Source organism: Microcaecilia unicolor, chromosome 2, assembly GCF_901765095.1.
Source record: "Microcaecilia unicolor chromosome 2, aMicUni1.1, whole genome shotgun sequence".
Classification (NCBI taxonomy): domain Eukaryota; kingdom Metazoa; phylum Chordata; class Amphibia; order Gymnophiona; family Siphonopidae; genus Microcaecilia; species Microcaecilia unicolor.
Genome location: NC_044032.1, coordinates 366,726,748 through 366,747,183, shown reverse-complemented (window position 1 = coordinate 366,747,183; position 20,436 = coordinate 366,726,748). Strand labels below are relative to the sequence as shown.

The 20,436-nt window shown below is 48.9% G+C and overlaps 1 long non-coding RNA gene across 1 annotated transcript in view; it reads right to left on the bottom strand.

Moving 5' to 3' along the window:
• The window catches only part of LOC115463773, a 40,003-nt gene extending 19,771 nt beyond the window's left edge, over positions 1-20,232 (bottom strand). Inside the window, exons 1-3 of the long non-coding RNA XR_003941074.1 lie at positions 20,201-20,232; positions 3,844-3,886; positions 3,472-3,492 (exon numbers count right to left, since the gene is read on the bottom strand). This is a non-coding gene — a long non-coding RNA (uncharacterized LOC115463773). The remainder of the gene's footprint in view (positions 1-3,471; positions 3,493-3,843; positions 3,887-20,200) is intronic.
• Between the last annotated feature and the right edge of the window lie 204 nt (positions 20,233-20,436).

Sequence of the window (20,436 nt, the reverse complement as noted above, 5' to 3'; positions counted from 1 at the left end):
GGTACAAGTTACTCATCTACAGTAACATTAGTACTAGGATTGTAAAGTTTTGTGCAATTTTTGATAAATATGTTCCAGATATAACTGATAGGGGCTAATTTGTCTGTTTCAAACCTCGCTGCACGAGTTCGCTTATCATCAAAGCGAATGATCCTTCTAATTTCCTCATATCTGCCCACTGACATTGTCGCCTTATAGTGTGGATCAGAAAGTGGGTCCAGAAATAATTCTCGTATTGGGACATCATACGATTTTTGACTCCCTGCCAGCAGGAAAAGTCCAATATATGCATAAAGTTCCTCTTTTGAGATATTTTTCCAGGACTTATTTTTTGCTGAAGCGATACGTCTTCCTTCTAGGTTTGAACATAATAGGACCTCTTCTGCAATATTGTCAGAAAAATAAGTACAGAATACATCTTTAGGGGTAAAGTAACTGGGACTTCCCACAGCTCCTTGAGCCTGTCTCACAATATTGTGTATTGGAGTACGTCCGACTAATGTAGGATTACTGTCCCAAAAAACATTCGTTTTGGATGTTCTACTTATCACTTCTTGAGGATCCACTAGATTCACTTCTTCATCATCAGAAGAATCACTGGATGAGGATGTTTGATTAGCTGGTGGCAGATATTCTTCATCAGACAAAGATAGTTCACTTTCATCATCGCTTTGAAACATAATCGCTTCAATCTCTTGGTCAGTCAGACACTTGGAGGAAGACTGTGCCATTGCTGACTAGATGTTAGAAAATGAAACAGATTTCCTCTCAACAGCTTATCTTATCACAGGTCCTTCAGCAATTAGCTCACAGTGTATACTGTCCTCAGTGTTCAGAGGACCTGAGGTGATGTCATGGCCTTATCACTCCCTCCAAAAATCACATGACATCCTCACATGTTATTATCCACACCCTGGCCCCTCCACCAGCATTACTGAGTACAAATAAAGTAACTTGAGACACAAACACTTCTGAGAACATGATAAAAACAGCGGGGGCCTAAAAGGCCCCCAATTCGTACAGATGTAGTTTTCACCAAACAAGCATTGTTACACCTATGAAAAAAAATTATATGAACAACTGGATATTATCAACAATGACATACTTGAGTAATACCTTGAGTTTCAAAATTCTAACTAAAGTAATTTTGCAGATAATAGCAAAAATGTAAGCATAGGCCCCCAATATGCGTTCTAGGGTTAAGGAGGTGGTAGAGATACAAATGGTGATGAAATTCAAAAAGGCATGGGATAAACATAGAGGATCTCTAATTAGAAAATGGCAGTTATAAAAAAAAACTAAACTTAAATGGCTGAATGTGCGTGGATGTGTCGAGTGATACTTAGATGGCGACTCTTGCTGTGATAAACTAGGGCTGATGCCAGGAGACCTGTACGGTCTGTGCCTCATATATGGTAATCTGGTTTAGGATGGGCTAGAAAGGGTTTAGACAGCAACTTCAGTGGCTGGAACATGAGGCCAGTGCTGGACAGACTTTTACAGTCTGTGTCCCGCAAATGAGAAGATGAATAGGCTGGAGTGGGCTTCGAGGGCAACTCCAGCAGTTGGAACATAAGGGATAGGGCCAAGCGAACTTCTATGGTCTATGTCCCAGAAACGCCACGGAAAGACCATAATCAAGTATATAATATCACATTCATTGTTGATTTAAGCATGAATTGATAACGATTGTGACTATTGGGCAGACTGGATGGACCGATCCGTTTTTTATCTGCTGTCATTTACTATGTTACTATTAATCCTCTCTGCTCCCGGGCTGATGCACAGACCTTAGTCCTGACATAGGCACGAACATCAGATGTCACCTGACCTACTGCCGTGTGCATGTGGCAATCTCTTGGCACACAGTGCCAGTGAATCGGAGAAGTCTTACATGTGAACACCAGAGTGTTCCAACTTCCGTTCCTTCCTTGCCTTGCCTTGCCTACTGCGGCTCAAACCCAGAGAGAGACTGAGAGAGCCCACAGCAATTTTTTTAAATGTACCATTAAATTCTTGCGGGACTGGGTGAGGACAGGTTAATTCTTGCGGGGATGGGTTAGATTCACTGTGGGGACGGGCGGGCACGGGTTAGATTCCCTACAGGGACGAATGGGGATGGGTTGGATTCCAGTGGGGACAGGCGGGCACAGGTTGGATTTCTGTCCCTGAGCAACTCTCATCTCAACCCCAAACTCTACTGAACCTGCTTAGCAGGACAGGAGGCCACACAGAAGTCACCACACTGCACAGGAACTGTAATCCCACCTACTGGAGGTACAGAATACTGGCTGAGTTGCTGTGCAAAGGACCTTATAAGGTGCAACTCATTAGTGTGCTCTATCTCCACCTGCTGGCGGATGGTCACAACATAACAGAGAGGGTACAAAGCACAAGACAAAGTCCAACTACCAAAAAGAAAGCACCAAGAGCCTTCAGCATTTCCCCTCCATCTTCATATGCCCCTCCCCATGTTCAGTATCTTCCTTCCATCTCCCTATATCATCCAATGTTCAGAATCTCCCATTTCCCAATATCCACCTCCCACATGTCCATTTGCACTCTCCTGATCTCTCCCCATATCCAGCATCTGCACTCTTCCCATCTCCCCTCACATCCAACTTCTCCCCATTTACTCTCCTCATTCAACATCTTCCCTCCACCTCCCTATTTCCTCATGTACCCATAGAACACCCCCCTACATTTGACCTTCATGAACCTTTGATTCACCTCCCCCATCCATATCCAATATCTGCCTTCAATCTTCCTATATTCCCCCCAGGTTCAGCATCTTCCATCCCTCCTCCCTCCTCTCCACCTCCAACATCACTCCTCACTCTTCCCTCCCTCCCTCTCTTATATACTGAAATATACTGCAACAACCCAATAAACTATTTCAGTGCGGTTTACAATAAAAGATATATTACGTAATGAATACAATAAAGTCAACAAGAATACTAAATGCCCCAAATCCAAGTAAAGAGCTTGAATTCTAGTTTCTGTAGCTTTAATCATGTTCTTCTATACCTTCACTGAGTCCTTCGGAAGATACACTCATTGTACTTTTCCATGAAAATTTCATCTACTGTCTATATTGGCATCTACTCACCAGTCTTCACCTATTCCCTCAACAAACACAGTAAGCACTCTCAGCTATTCTACCAACTCCACAACTGAAAACACTTCTCCCTGTCTCGCTTTGCTTCCTGGTCCTCATTAGAGAAATTGATTTTTCTTACTCAAACTCTTGCAACCATGAGGACTACTGTCTGCTCCCTTGACCCTTTTCCTTCCTCAAAGGTCCCAGAAACAGATCTCCTATCCAAACTACTACCACTTCTTAACAATAGCTAAACTTCCAGCCAGGTCCCCACTCTTTGGAAAATTGATGTAGTACGCTTTGATCTGCGAAATAGCAAAGGTGATATAGCAAATGCAAAGAAATAAAGAAACTAGTTATTTGCACTTTACCTTAATTTCATCCTCGCATTCCTGAAAGGTAAAAAGAGAGACAAAGATGAGGCCACAGTTTTAATTTGGTTTCATTTTGGAGGAGGAAATAAACTGCATGGGATTAAGAATGACTCCCTTAATCGCTCAAGGGGCCAAGATGAACACATTTTTAAAACCTATGCATGAACTGGTGTAAAACCACTTGTATTTCTGTTGTAAAACAGGGATACATGTGTAGATTCTAGTCCCACCCAAGCCACACCTACTCATAAACCACTGTAAATAAGGGCTTTCTGAAATCAGTATTTACACATGTACATGATATACATGTATAAATACCACTATTTGCACATGGAAATGTTTTTTTAAAATAATAAGTAATAAACTTACCAGTCCACAAACTTGTCTTCATGTCTGACGGCCGTATAATAACCTTAAAAAAAAAAGTTACATTTATACCTTAAAGAATAAACTCTAATTGTATTTCCTTTTCATCCCACTAGACCAGACCATTGAATTGTGTTCCTTTCCTACCAGCAGACAGAAGTAGAGAAACTGAACTTTCCCAGTGACAACAATTATGTCTGTTGTGTTCCCTGTTTTTGTGTGAGCCTGCCTGACTTGTTTTTACCTCGCAGGGCCACCTGGCACACTGTCTGTAACATCTTGACATTGCTCTACTTGTCCCAATCCTGGCCCTCCTCACCAACTATTATCCCAACTACAGATCTCACCGCGACCTCTCTAACTCCATCTCTATTCCTCTACTCCCCTCCTCTTCTCTGCCCGCCCTATGGAATGCCCGCTCTATCTGTAACAAACTCCCTTATATCCAGGACCTCTTTATCTCGTGTCACCTCCATCTGCTCGCCATAACAGAAACCTGGCTCTGCCCTGATGACTCTGCTTCAGTTGCAACCCTCTGCCATGGCGGTTATCTTTTTTCACATACTCCTTGCCCTGCTGGTCGCGGGGGTGGTGTTGGACTACTTCTCTCTCCCTCCTCCAGATTTCAACCCCTTCTTCCACCTCAATCTCACTGTTTTTTTCTCCTTTGAAGTTCACTCTATCCGCCTTTTCTCTCCTCTGCCTCTTCGAATAGCGGTCATTTATTGTCCCCCTGATAAGTCCCTTTCATCCTTTCTCAGTGACTTTGATGCCTGGCTTGCCTTCTTCCATGATCCTTCCTCCCCTTCTCTCATCCTTGGTGACTTTAATATTCCTGCTAATGATCCTTCCAACTCTTATATTTCCAAGTTACTCACTTTAACATCCTCCTTTAATCTCCAACTATGCTCCACCTCCCCCACTCATGAAAATGGTCACTGTCTTGATCTCATCTTCTCCTCCAACTGTTCACCCTCTAGTTTCCTTGCCTCTATCTTCCCCTCTCTGATCACCATCTTATAACTTTCACACTTAAATCTCCTCCCTCCCAGTCCCGTCCTATCTTATCTAATTTATCTAGGAATCTTCACGATATTGACCCTTCATCTCTATCCTCCCATGTTTCAAACCTCCTCTCTACTGTGGCACTATCCATGTCTGTCAACGAGGCTGTTTCTTCTTACAACAATACTCTATCCTCTGCCTTAGACTCTCTTGCACCTTTGATGACCCGCCCTATAAGGCGTACAAAACCCCCACCTTGGCTGACTTCTAATATCCGCTACCTACGTTCCTGTACCCACTCCGCCGAACGCCTCTGGCGGAAATCTCGGGCCCTAGCTGATTTCTTACACTTTAAGTTCATGCTGACCTCCTTCCAATCTGCTCTTTTACGCGCCAAACAGGATTATTATATCCAACTGACCAACTCTCTTGGCTCTAACCCTCGATTTCTCTTCACCATATTGAACGCTCTCCTCAAGGTGCCCCCTCCCCCAACTTCCCCTTCATTATCGCCTCAGACCCTTGCTGAATTCTTTCACGACAAGGTTCAAAAGATAAACCTTGAATTCTCTACCTCCACTAGTCCGTTCCCCTCTCTCTCCTTCCCCTCATTCCTTTTCCTCCTTTCCTGAAGTTACTATAGAGGAAACTACACTTCTCCTTTCTTCCTCAAAATGTACCACCTGTTCCTCTGATCCCATTACCACCCACCTTCTTAATGCCATCTCACCTACTCTTATTCCTTTTATCTGTCACATTCTCAACCTCTCACTTTCCACTGCAACTGTCCCTACTGCCTTTAAACATGCTGTGGTCACACCTCTCCTTAAGAAGCCTTCACTTGACCCTACTTGTCCCTCTAGTTACCGACCCATCTCCCTCCTCCCTTTTCTCTCCAAATTACTTGAGCGTGCTGTTCACCACCGCTGCCTTGATTTTCTCTCCTCACATGCTATTCTTGACCCACAACAATCTGGTTTTCGCCCTCTCCACTCAACCGAAACTGCGCTTACTAAAGTCTCCAATGACCTATTACTGGCTAAATCCAGAGGTCAATATTCTATCCTCATTCTTCTTGATCTTTCCGCTGCTTTTGACACTGTCGATCACAGCATACTTCTCGATACCCTGTCCTCACTTGGATTCCAGGGCTCTGTCCTTTCCTGGTTCTCTTCCTACCTCTCCCTCCGCACCTTTAGTGTTCACTCTGGTGGATCCTCTTCTACTTCTATCCCTCTGCCTGTCGGCATACCTCAGGGTTCTTGATTCCCTCCTCTTTTCTATCTACACTTCTTCCCTTGGTTCATTAATCTCATCCCATGGCATTTCCTACCATCTCTATGCTGATGACTCCCAAATCTACCTTTCTACCCCTGATATCTCACCTTGCATCCAAACCAAAGTTTCAGTGTGCTTGTCTGACATTGCTGTCTGGATGTCTCAACGCCACCTGAAATTAAATATGACCAAAACCGAGCTTCTCATTTCCCCCCCCAAACCTACCTCCCCACTCCCCCCGTTTTCTATTTCTGTTGATGACTCTCTCATTCTCCCTGTCTCCTCAGCTCGAAACTTTGGGGTCATCTTTGACTCTTCTCTCTCCTTCTCTGCTCATATCCAGCAGATCACCAAGACCTGTCGTTTCTTTCTTTACAACATCCGTAAAATCTGCCCCTTTCTTTCCGAGCACTCTACCAAAACCCTCATCCACAAACTTGTCACCTCTCGTTTAGACTACTGCAATCTGATTCTTGCTGGCCTCCCACTTAGTCACCTCTCCCCTCTCCAATCGGTTCAAATCTCTGCTGCCCGTCTTGTCTTCCGCCAGGATCGCTTTACTCATACTACCTCTCTCCTCAAGTCGCTTCACTGGCTCCCTATCCGTTTTCGCATCCTGTTCAATCTTCTTCTACTAACCTATGAATGTACTCGCTCTGCTACTCCCCAGTATCTCTCCACACTCGTCCTTCCCGTGCACTCCGCTCCATGGATAAATCCTTCTTATCTGTTCCCTTCTCCACTACTGCCAACTCCAGACTTTGCGCCTTCTGTCTCGCTGCACCCTACGCCTGGAATAAACTTCCTGAGCCCCTACGTCTTGCCCCATCCTTGGCCACCTTTAAATCTAGACTGAAAGCCCCCCTCTTTAACATTGCTTTTGACTCGTAACCACTCGCCTCCACCTACCCTCCTCCTTCCTGTACACATTAATTGATTTGATTTGCTTACTTTATTTATTTTTTGTCTATTAGATTGTAAGCTCTTTGAGCAGGGACTGTCTTTCTTCTATGTTTGTGCAACGCTGCGTACGCCTTGTAGCACTATAGAAATGCTAAATAGTAGTAGTAGTAGTAGTGCTGACTCCAACTGCCAGGACAATTACTAACCCCACCCCTGGTGACATTATTAGGACACATGGGCATTTCTGCAGACAGTTCATGCTGGGGGTGCTACGTCTCCTCGCTGCACAGATGAAGTAGTACAACAGAGGAGCTCATTAGGGTACTCCTTTTAGCAGCCTGTGGGGTCTGGACAATTTTGCCTCTCTTTTTCCACTTAATGTTGGTTTGTTCCTCTTGGGTCTTATGCAATTGATTGAAGTGTGTTCTCCATAGATGTTATTGTAGGTCAGGGATGGTATGGTTGCTTGCCTTTCAGGTCTATTTCAGGCCATTGCGTTCTGCCCCTGACTTGCAACCTGATTCTATTGAATCCAAATCTGTCCCAAAATGTTTCTTTTTATGTTATGTTATTAGGGATTATCTCTCACCAACTGTCTAAATTTAGATTCAAGGTGAGTTACAACCAATAAATAAGAGACTGACAGAAGAATATCAGGAAGTAACACAAATGCAGAAAATAAACACCAAATCATTACATGCAGCAAGACAATTAGCACCCCCCCACCTCCAATCTAGTAAAAAGGTTTTCAAAGCTTTATGAACAAAAAATCATTCCTTATTATACAAAGTTCACACGGGAGATTATTCCAATCACGAATAGCCAGTGAAAACATGAACAAAAACGGCCTTAAACCATATATTTTCAGTTGAAGGACAAGGTCGCAATAAGCAAATTACATCTTCTAGAAGCCATCCTGGATTTCAACACATTCACCAACTGAGATCCATTTTCAGGGCAGAAACTATCCAAGAACTTAAACACTTAACAAAGTGCCTTAAAGATGACCAAAGACGTCACAGGCAACCAATGCAGTACTCCTAATAAAGGATTTAAATTGTCCAGCTAAGTTTTCTGGAATATTAACGTAGCAGCTGAGTTCTGAATCATTTGAATTATAGAAATCTGGACTTGGGAATGCCAGATCTATACACAAGTCAGCACTAATTTATAGTCTTATGTGGGTGTCCTTGCAAGAGGGAGGTGGATAGTACCCCCTCCTCGGAATGTTTTGGATCCACTTTTATGGGGAGACCCAGCGGTGGGTGTACAGCGCATTGTTGGTGCGGTGGCAAAGCATACTGCTCTTCTGTTGTATCACAACCATCAGCAAAGACCTCACTGATATTAGTAAAGTCAGTCTCTTCTGATTCAGATTGAGGACTGAGGAGACAAGCCGTGATCAGGTGAGTTTTCCGAAAACAAATGGAAGGCTTTGACCAAGTTAGAGCCATTGTCTGTGATGGTCATTGTCACCTTAGCTGCCAGATCAAGAGTTGACATTATCAGATCATGTGCTACCCCCCTCCCTTGATACACTGACATGTAGGAGCAGCAGAGTGATTCTATAGAGAAGTTTCATCCAATCAATGAACAATCACACCGAAGAAACTGCGATTATGACTTATGGCGCTGTACATGAACAGGCAGAGCGAGTGCCAGCGTGGCATGGTCGCCGGCTCTAGCGGGATCTCCAGGCCGATGGGGCAAACTGACTCCTCCAGCGAGAGTGCGCCGTTTGCCCCGGGCTCTAGCATGGCAATTGCGTCCTTTGGGGGCTGCGACAGCGCCGCTGTCATCACCCGCTGTGGCTTGCGGATGCTGCTCCTGTCCAGTGCCGTTGGAGCACTTGGGTCCGCCGCCGCTATCTTGTCAGCAGACGAGTGGTTGTCTGCGCGGCCTGCTAGTTAAGGCCGGCTGTCGGAGCCTGGAGGGAGGTGCTGGTGCTGGCTCTGGTCCTTGCCTGTGGCCCTGCCGCCCTGCCCATCTGCCGGTCCTTCCGCCACCGCCCCGTCTGCCCCTCCGTCTGCCTGTTCTAATCCATCTGCTCCAGCGTGTCCAGTCCTGCTGCTCCGTTCTCTCCTGCTCCAGCTTGTTCCAGTCCGTCTTGCCCAGCGTATTCCAATCCGGCTGCTCTGCTCTCTTCGGCTCCAGCCTGTCCCAGTCCGATTTCCAGCTTATTCCGGTCCTACTGCTCGACTCTCCTCTGCTCCAGCTTGTTCCAGTCCGCCTGATCCAGCTTGTTCCAGCCCTGCTGCTCAGCTCTCCTCTGCTCCAGCTTGTTCCAATCCATCTGCTCCAGCTTGTTCCAGTCCGCCTGATCCAGCTTGTCCCAGCTTGCTCCAGTCCTGCTGCTCAGCTCTCCTCTGCTCTAGCTTGTTCCAGTCCATCTGCTCCAGCTTGTTCCAGCTTGCTCCAGTCCTGCTGCTCAGCTCTCCGCTGCTCTAGCCTGTTCCAATCCATCTGCTCCAGCTTGTTCCAGCTTGCTCCAGTCCTGCTGCTCAACTCTCCTTTGCTCCAGCCTGTTCCAATCCACCTGCTCCAGCTTGTTCCAGTCCTGCCGCTCAGCACTCCTCTGCTCCAGCTTGTTCCAGTCCGCCTGATCCAGCTTGTCCCAATCCGTCTGTTCCAGCTTGTCCCAGTCCTGCTGCTCCGCTCTCCACTGCTCAGCTCTCCTCTGCTTCAGCTTGTTCCAGTCACATCGCATCAGCCCCAGCCTACCTGCCTGCTAGCCCATCAACCAACCTGCCTGCTTGTCAGCCCATCAACTTGCCTGCTTGTCAGCCCATCAACTACCTGCCTTCAAGCCTGCACAACTACCTACCTGCCTCCCCACCCGCCGGCTTGCCAGCCGTCAACTTACTTGCCTGCCAGCTTACCCTTCAACCTGCTTGCCTGCTTGTCAGCCCATCAACCACCTGCCTGCCTTCAAGCCTGCACAACTACCTATCTGCCTCCCCGCCTGCCGGCTTGCCAGCCCACCAACTTACTTATCTGCCTGCCTCCCAACCCATCAACCTACCTACCTGCCTGCCAGCCCTTCTACCTACCTCCCCACCAGCCAATCTGCCTGTCAAACCACCTGCCTACCCGCCAGCCCTTCTATTCCAAGCGTTGCCTGCTGGTTCTAGTTTTAAGCCTCCAGTCCTACTTTCCTGCTCTATCTGTTGCTTAACACCTCTCCTATCCCCCTCCTCCTTCCTAGCTCTCAACCTTCATCACTTCCTTCCTGCCATTAACCCATCCCCATTCCTCCTAAGCGCATCCAGTCTTTGTCGCCTTCGTCGCCCTACCTCCCCCACCCTCCTCCGCACTCTCTTACTCCTTCTCCTGCTATCCGCGGGAGACATCAATCCCAATCCAGGTCACCCACACCTGTCCTCGTCCTATCCATGCAAACGATTCCGGGATGTCTCCAATCTCATCTCTATTCCCCTCCTCCCCCCCTCTTCCCTCCCCTTCTCGTGTGTCCTGTGGAATGCCCGCTCGGTCTGCAACAAACTTTCCTTCACCCATGATCTCTTCATCTCCCGTTCCCTTCAACTGCTCGCCGTAACTGAAACCTGGCTCACCCCCGACGACTCTGCCTCAGTTGCGGCCCTGTGCCATGGAGGCTATCTTTTCTCCCACACTCCCCGCCCAGTTGGCCGCGGAGGAGGAGTCGGGTTTCTAATTTCGCCCTCTTGTCATTTTCAACCCCTCCTCCTACCGCAGTCTCACTGCTTCTCATCCTTTGAAGTTCACTCCATCCGTCTATTCTACCCGCTGCCACTCAGAGTTGCAGTCATTTACCGCCCCCCTGATAAGTCCCTCCCTTCCTTCCTTACCGACTTCGATGCCTGGCTCTCCGTTTTTCTTCAACCCTCATCTCCGTCCCTCATTCTTGGAGACTTTAACATACACGCTGATGACCCATCCGACTCCTACGCTTCTCAGTTCCTCACTCTGACATCCTCCTTCAACCTCCAGCTGAGCTTCACCACCCCTACTCACCAAACTGGCCATTGTCTTCCCTTCCATCATGTCCTCCGAGTCTGTCGACAAGGCTGTGTCTGTTTACAATGCCACTCTCTCCACTGCTCTGGACACACTTGCACCATCCATCTCCTGCCCTACAAGGCGTACTAATCCCCAGCCCTGGCTGACCCCTTGCATCCGATACCTTCGCTCCTGCGCCCGATCTGCTGAAAGCCTCTGGAGGAAATCTCGCACCCATACCGACTTCATTCATTACAAATTCATGCTATCCTCCTTCCAGTCCTCCCTATTCCTTGCCAAACAGGACTATTACACCCATTTGACTAATTCTCTCGGCCCCAACCCTCGTCGTCTCTTCGCTACCCTTAACTCCCTCCTCAAAGTGCCCTCCGCTCCCACCCCCCCTCACTCTCTCCTCAATCACTAGCTGACTACTTCTGCGACAAGGTGCAGAAGATCAACCTCAAATTCACTACCAAGCCACCTCCTCTTCTTCACCCTTTAACCCACTCCCTCAACCAACCAACCCAGGCCTCCTTCTCCTCTTTTCCTGATATCACCGAGGAGGAAACCGCCCACCTTCTTTCCTCCTCGAAATGCACCACCTGTTCCTCTGATCCCATCCCCACCAACTTACTAAACACCATCTCTCCTACTGTCACCCCCCCATCTGTCATATCCTCAACCTCTCTCTCTCCACTGCAACTGTCCCTGACACCTTCAAGCATGCTGTTGTCACACCACTTCTCAAAAAAACATCACTAGACCCTACCTGTCCTTCCAACTACCGCCCCATCTCCCTCCTACCCTTCCTCTCCAAGATACTTGAACGCGTCGTTCACAGCTGCTGCCTTGATTTTCTCTCCTCTCATGCCATCCTAGATCCGCTTCAATCCGGTTTTCGCCCTCTACACTCGACAGAAACAGCACTCACTAAAGTCTGTAATGACCTGTTCCTTGCCAAAGCCAAAGGTCACTACTCCATCCTCATCCTCCTCGACCTATCCGCCGCTTTTGACACTGTCAATCATAATTTACTTCTTGCTGCACTATCCTCATTTGGGTTCCAGGGCTCTGTCCTCTCCTGGTTCTCCTCTTATTTCTCCCACCGTACCTTCAGAGTACATTCTCATGGATCTTCCTCCACCCCCATCCCACTCTCTGTTGGAGTTTATCAGGGATCTGTCCTTGGACCCCTTCTTTTTTCAATCTACACCTCCTCCCTGGGCTCGCTGATTTCATCTTTATGCTGACGACACCCAGCTTTATCTCTCCACACCAGTTATCACTGTGGAAACCCAGGCCAAAGCATCGTCCGGCTTATCCGACATTGCTGCCTGGATGTCCAACCGCCACCTGAAACTGAACATGGCCAAGACCGAGCTCATTGTCTTTCCACCCAAACCCACTTCTCCTCTCCCTCCACTCTCTATTTCAGTCGACAACACCCTCATCCTCCCCGTCTCATCTGCCCGCAACCTCACAGTCATCTTCGACTCCTCCCTCTCCTTCTCTGCTCATATCCAGCAGACAGCCAAGACCTGTCGCTTCTTTCTCTATAACATCAGCAAAATTCGCCCCTTCCTCTCCGAGCACACCATCTCTCATCACCTCTCGCCTTGACTCCTGCAACCTACTCCTCACTGGGGTCCCACTTAACCATCTATCTCCCCTTCAATCCGTTCAGAACTCTGCTGCCCGTCTTATCTTCGGCCTAGATCGATATGCTCATATCACCCCTCTCCTCAAGTCACTTCACTGGCTTCCGATCAGGAACCGCATACAGTTCAAGCTTCTCCTACTAACCTACAAATGCACTCAATCTGCAGCCCCTCATTACCTCTCTACCCTCATCTCCCCTTACGCTCCTACCCGTAACCTCTGCTCACAGGACAAATCCCTCCTCTCAGTACCCTTCTCCACCACCGCCAACTCCAGGCTCCGCCCTTTCTGCCTCGCCTCTCCCTATGCTTGGAATAAACTCCCTGAGCCCATATGCCAAGTCCCCTCCCTGCCCATCTTCAAATCCTTGCTCAAAGCCCACCTCTTCAATGTCGCTTTCGGCACCTAACCATTGTACCTCTATCCAGGAAATCTAGACTGCCCCCAATTTGATTGACTGCACTTTTTGTCCTTTAGATGGTAAGCTCCTTTGAGCAGGGACTGTCCTTCTTTGTTAAATTGTACAGCGCTGCGTAACCCTTGTAGCGCTTTAGAAATGTTAAATAGTAGAAGTAGTTTGCTCAAATGAGCTGTCAGTGTTTCTTTCATTTTGCAAATTTAACCTCAAGACATCAACCCAGAGTTTTCCAACTCCTAACCAATCTCCTTGGTTGCAACCCAGTGATGAGCTTAATGAAAGCTGGCTATTCTCCAACGCTAAATGATGAGGTCATCCACTTGAGTCTGCAACACTGTCACGGTTAAAGTCAACAGTTGATTGAACAAGATTTTGTTTCTTTGCTGGCACTGACACCACTTCATTACTCCTACCAGACACAACTTGCACCTAACATAAATATCTTTTTTGCTTACTAAATAAAAAAATTTGACACAGAGTTCTTAAATGCCAATGACCCAGCCATCTTTGTTATCACCTTATACTGCATGCTCAAACAATTTCACGCAAAAGGAAGAATGGACCTAGTGACGCAAAAAAAAAAAAAAAAATCAAATGGTTGTCACTAAAAAGTAATTATATAAAATAACTAGATATTTCTGCTGCATTTTATACTTTGGATCATGGGATACTGTTGCATCATCTATGTAGTTATGGCCTTGCAGGAACCGTTCTGAAATGGTTTGTGTCTTTATCAACTGGTTGTACCCAGGCGGTACATGTGGGGGCTAAAACCTCGAGGGCCCGATCGCTGTGAACCGGACTGCTGCAGGGTTCATTGCTGTCAGCTTTGTTGTTTAATTTGTATCTTTTCCTTTACGTTGCCTATTGTGTTCTTTTGAGGTATCATACTGTGTATATGCAGATGACATCCAGTTTTTTCTTCCACTGACAGCTGACTTTTCCACTGCAGTACTCCGGTTGCAGACTATTTTGGACACTGTATCTACTTGGATGAAAGATAATCAGCTCTTTGAATGTTGACAAGACTGAGTTATTGTTCGTTACATCTGATGAGAGTACTGTTACACTCTGTTCCACTCCTCCAGAGGTGCAGCCTGCTTGCGCAGCGTATGGGCATTCGAGGCTGTGGCGGCCATCTTGGATGTGGTATCTCCAGGGTAGGACGGCCAATTTGGAGATGGGCGTCCCAGGTTGTGGCAGCCACCTTGGAGTTGGGCAGCTTCAGGAACGAAGCCCATATTTGGAAGTAGGGCATCTCTTCTGATGGAGGCAGCCATCTTGGATCAGCTGCACATGATTGAACCTAATTCCTACACTATTTAAAGCCCTGCCTCCAGTCCTTCCTTGCTTCGGCTTCTAGTGCTTAGAGGTCGTGGTCTACGTCTGTGTTCTATAGCCGGCTATCTTTGTTCCTGTGGTTCCTGTGTACCAGACCTTGGATTGTTGCCTGACAACGCGCTGTGTTGCTGCCTGCCTAGACCTCGGACTGTTTCTCTGACTATTCGCTGCGCTGCTGATTCCTTTGCTCCTGGACGGTGTCTGCTCTCCCTGCTTGTCGGGTCAGTGGCCGTGCAACCCCACCGGTTCCGGAAGTCCTGGTGGCCGCCTGCACCTGGGGGCTCAACTCCCGGGGAACGGGTGTCGCTTCCCATGTGAAGCTAGGGGTTGTCTGGCTGCCAGACCGAGTGCGGTGTCACTCCATCTTCGCCGTGCTCAGTCGGGGCACAAGAGCTCACATTCCCAGACATAACAGTAAGCCGAAGGCATGAGCTTGCCAGACAAGTCCGAGCTGTCCAACCTGGCTCAGGTTCTACATCAGCAGCAGGCTCAGCTAACCTGCTTGTTCAACGTTCTGCAGGACGTCTGTAACCAGTTACCGGCGCTCCAGCAACAGGTTGCCGTGGCTCCTCCGGGCCCTAGGGTGGAGGCTTCCTCCGCACAGTTGCGGCTTCCAGAACCTCCCCGATTCGGTGGCACCCCCCTCAGCATGCCGGGGTTTTCTCAACCAGTGCCAGATCCTGTTCGAGCTGCAACCAGAAGCTTTCCCATCCGATAAAGTAAAGGTGACCTACATCATCTCTCTGCTTTCAGGTGCCACCCTGGCCTGGGCGCCCCCGCTATGGGAGCAGCAGAGTCCGGTCCTGGTGGACCTTGATGAGTTTTCTGTGGCAGTTCCGGATGGTATTCGACGTGCCTGGCCGGCCTTCTTCTGCCTCCAGGGAGCTACTGCGGATCCAGCAGGGCTCTAGGTCGGTCGGGGCGTATGCTGTCTGGTTCCGTACCTTGGCCGCAGAACTCCGGTGGAACCAGGAAGCCCTCCTGGCCATTTTCTGGCATGGGTTGAACTGCCAAATAAAGGACGAATTGGCTGGTAGAGAGATTCCCGCCACCTTGGACGCCCTCATTGCACTCTGCACCAGGGTTGATATCCGGTTCCAGGAGCGAGTCCAGGAGAGGGCTAAGTAGCCGGCGGTGCAGAGAACCAGGGTCCGCTTCCGCCCAGGTTCCTCAAAAGAGGGTTCGGAAGGAGCCGAAGAGGAACCCATGGTAGTGGGGCGGCATCGCTTGTCCAAGCAGGAGAGGGCCCATCATCTCAGGAATCGGTTATGCCTGTGCTGTGGGCAGGCCGGCCATTTCTCGAGCACCTGCCCAAATAAGCTTGGGGCGTCGGGAAACGCTCTGGGTCGGCTGTCATCCCTTCCCGACAAGCTGCTCTCTGTTCCCGTCCTGCTCCGTGGAGAAGGGGTCCAGATCCAGACGCGGGCCTTGCTGGACTCTGGGGCCGGCGGCAACTTCATTGATGCCAAGTTCCTGTTGCAGTTGGGTGGTTCCACGGTGCCCTGCCAACCGGTTCTCAGGGTCACCTCCATCCAGGGGGACAGTCTTCCCCGGACTATCACCCGGATTACCTCGCCTCTGTGTCTGCAGGTGGGGGCAATGCATCAGGAGGAGATCCAGTTCCTGGTACTTCCCCGAGTCATTCACCCGGTGATCCTTGGACTACCCTGGCTCCGACTACACGCCCCGGTTATCAACTGGTCCACCAGGGAGATCGGGCAATGGGGTTCCTGGTGTTTTCAGCACTGTCTCCAGCCGGTCAAGGCCCCTATACCTCTGCTTAGTCCAAGTTCAGAACCCGCAGGAAGGGTTGCCCGGGCTGCATAAGGACTATCAAGATTTCCAGGATGTGTTCAGTGCTCGGGCGGCGGATACGCTTCCTCCCCATCGGTCTTTCTACTGTGCTATTGATCTACTGCCGGGAACCAACCCACCCAGAGGGCGTCTTTACACTTTGTCCCAGGCCATGAGGGACTACATCCAGGAGAATCTCCTCAAGGGGTTCATCTGAGCTTCTACTTCCCCTGCAGGGGCCGGATTCTTCTTTGTTTCAAAGAAAGACGGGTCGCTTCGCCCTTGCATTGACTACCGGGGTTTGAATAAAATCACCGTCAAGAACCAGTATCCGCTTCCACTCATCCCGGAGTTGTTCGACCGCCTGCACAGGGCCAAGATCTTCACTAAGTTGGACTTACGCGGGGCCTACAACCTGGTGCGGATGCGGGAGGGAGATGAGAGGAAGACGGCATTTAACACCCATGGACACTCTGAATACCGGGTGATGCCGTTCAGCCTCTGCAATGCCCCTGCAGTATTTCAGAACTTTGTAAATTTCATATTCCAGGACCTGCTCTACACCTCAGTGATCGTCTATCTGGATGACATCTTGATCTTTTCCGCTTCTCTGCAACAACATGTCACCCATGTCCGCAGAGTGCTCCAGCGCCTCCGGGAGCATCGGCTGTACGCCAAGTTGGAGAAGTGTTCGTTCCACCAACAGAGTCTGCCTTTCCTGGGGTATATCATTTCCTCCACCGGGTTGCAGATGGATCCCAGTAAATTGACAGCGATCCATGACTGGCCGGCTCCCCAGGGTCCGCGGGCCTTGCAGCGGTTCCTGGGGTTCGCCAATTACTACCGGCAGTTCATCCAGAATTACTCCCTCATCACGGCTCCCCTGACGGCCCTCACGAGGAAGGGTACCGACGTGAAGAACTGGACGTCGGAGGCCTTCACCGCGTTCGCCACCCCGAAGATGGCTTTCATTTCTGCTCCGGTACTCTGCAGTCCAGACCCTACCCAGCCTTTCCTGGTGGAGGTGGACGCCTCATCCCTGGGAGCAGGGGCAGTACTGTCCCAGACGTCAGCATCCGGGAAAAAACATCCCTGCTTCTTCTTCTCCCGCAAGTTCACCCCCGCGGAGCGGAACTATATGGAGGGGGATCGGGAACTTCTGGCGCTCAAACTAGCCTTTGAGGAGTGGCGCTACTTACTGGAGGGAGCAGCGCACCCAGTGACAGTGATAACTGACTGTCAGGTTCTCAGGTTCAGAGCCCGTGGGGACAGGCTCTGGGGCAAACGTGAGCCCTTGGGCTGCTGACGAGGAGCGACAGCAGCAGGCAAAACCCACAAACCAACACTGGGCTAGCACACCGGCACAAGCAAGGACTGCAGGAGCCGCCCAGCGAGCCAGAACACACGGACTGGAGTACACCGGACCGGTCCTCACTGGACCGGAACCCACTGGACTGCAACCCACTGGACTGGTCCGCACTGGAAAGCAACACACCGGACTGGTCTGCACTGGACAGCAACACACCGGACTGGAGTACCCCAGACTGGTCCGCACTGCTTCACCTGCACTTAGCCACTGTCCCCCAGGAGTTGAGCCCCTGGGTTCAAGCGGCCGGCAGGGCTTACTGGATACAGGATAACACAGGGACTGGGATACTAGAACAAGCTTGACAGTACCAGAAGTGCTCCAAAGTACCAAAGGGAAAGGCAGATAAGCCCACAGGGGAAAGCAGGGCAACCCAGCAATACAGAAGTGTTCCTATAGCGTAACCAGACTGAAGTGTTCCTAAGCACTAAACCAACGGAAGTGCTCCTAAGCACTACACTAACAGAAGAATGCCTAAGCACTAAGCTAACAGGGGTGCTCCTAAGCACCAAGCTACAGCAGTGCTCCACAGCACTAAACTAACAAAGGAGAAGAGGGTGAGCCACAAGGAGAAAGAAGGAAAGATAAACACATAAACTAACAAGGTGCTCCTAAGCACCAAGCTACAGCAGCGCTCCACCGCACTAAACTAACAAAGGAGAAGCAGGTGAGCTACAAGGAGAGAAAGTAGGAAAGCTAAACACAAACTAACAAAGGTGCTCCTAAGCACCAAGCTACAGCAGTGCTCCACAGCACTAAACTAACAAAGGTGCACCTAAGCACTCCACCAACAGTGCTCCTAAGCACTAAACTAATCAGGAGTGCTCCTAAGCACTCCACTAACAGAAGTGCTTCTAACAGCACCAAAATCAGAAGTACTTCTAACAGCAAAACAGAAGAGATTCTAACAGCTCCAAAAGCAGAAATACTTCTAACAGCAAAACAAAAGTGTTTCTAACAGCACCAAAAGGGAAAGCAGGGGAGCCACAAGGAAAAAGCAGGGAAGCTAAACACATAGGTCAAAAGTGCACACTGCACCAACGCTAACCTGGACCTAAAGCAAACGTTGCAAAGGCAAAGTCAGCAAGTTCCCAGGTGGCTAATAAGCTCAGCACAGCTGAGCTCAGCTGTAACAAATCACAAGGCAGCTACGGGTGAGGCTAGCTGCCAAACTTCCACACAAGACTGGAAGGCTAAAATATCTGGACCGGAATGCAAAGTCTGGAAAATCTATGGCAGCCACCGGTTCTGGCCACCAGAGGGCGAGAGGAGCACAACCCAAAGGAAAAAAAAGTCACGAATTTGACACTGACCACAAAAACCTGCTGTATCTGCAAAATGCCACCAGACTGAATCCTCGCCAGGCCAGGGGGGGGGGGGGGGGGGGAGGTTTCTGTTCTGTGCCCGGTTTGACTTCCGTCTGATCTTCAGACTGGGGGAAAAGAATGTCCAGGTGGATGCCCTGTCCCGCAGCTTCGAGGCTCCCGAGGACGAGGAGGAGCACTACTACTACTACTATTAAACATTTCTATAGCGCTACTAGTATAGCCCTACCCAATGTTGAATCCGGCATGTATTCCCTCCATGCCCGGGGCCAGTGGGGTGATAGTGTGGTACATATAAAATTGAGTAGGGATAAGGGGGACCATAGGTACAGGGTGAGCGGGTGATGGGGAAGTATAGACAATGGATGGAGAATGGAGTAGTGAGGGGGAACAGATGCTGGATGGAGGGGGAAGGGAGGACAGATGCTGGTTGCGAAGGAGAGAGGGGACGGGGTCAGATGGAGAGGAGGGATAGACACTGGATGAAGGGGAGAGAGGGGATTGAAGCTGGATGGAAGGGGCAGAGAAGATGCAGATGTTGGATGTAACTGGGGAGAGAGAGAGAGAGAGAGAGGGGGCCTGAGTGGATGGAAGTGAAGAGAGAGATGGGCCAGATGCTGGATGGAGGAGGGAGAAAAAGAGGAGAGACTGGATGGACGTGAGGAGAGAGAAGGGTGAGATTCTGGATGGAAAGGGGGGGGAGGAGAGAGAGGGATAGACGCTGGCGAGAGTTAAGAGACTGGGACCAACACAATTAGAAAAAAGTAAACGGTCAAACAAAGGTAGGAAAAATGAATTTTATTTTTAGTTTAGTATAAAGTAGAGTGGTAGCTGTGATAATAAAGAAAATGGAAATAAGATGATATCTTTACTGGACTAATTTTAATACATTTCTGACTAATGTTTGGAGACCCAACCCTCCTTTCTCATGTCAGAATAGAATACCTTCACAGCAGTATACTGTCCTGACCTGAGGAAAGAGGTTTTGGCCTCTGAAAGCTAATTGGAAAATATATTTAGCCCAATAAAATGGTATCTTCATATTTTCCATTTTTTGTTTTACTTGTATTTGTTAACCTATAGTATAGTGATTGAAATATGTCAGTTTTTGAAATTTGCAACTACGGGCGAGGGAGTAGCAGTAGCGCAGAGGACAGGAAAGAACCGGGATGATGAGGGCGTCGGCTGCGGCGGTAGAAGGGCATCGGGCAGTGGCCAGGCAAGGGGCCCAGACCACTCTCATTACGCCCCTGGATATTGTTTAAATAAATAAATGTATCAATATCTCACCTTTCTGGAACATTTTCATATTTACTTTTCTCTGTAAAACAAAATATGTTTTATTTTATAAAGGACAAAACATACCAATGAAAGCAATCAGTAACAATAGCTTCAATATCTCACAGTATAAAACATTTTATGTTTTGCATCCACAGAAACCCCCATAGCCCTTTCCCTAAGAATGGATGCAAAGCAGAAAAGGTAAAATTATGTATCATACCTGATAATTTTCTTTCCATTAATCA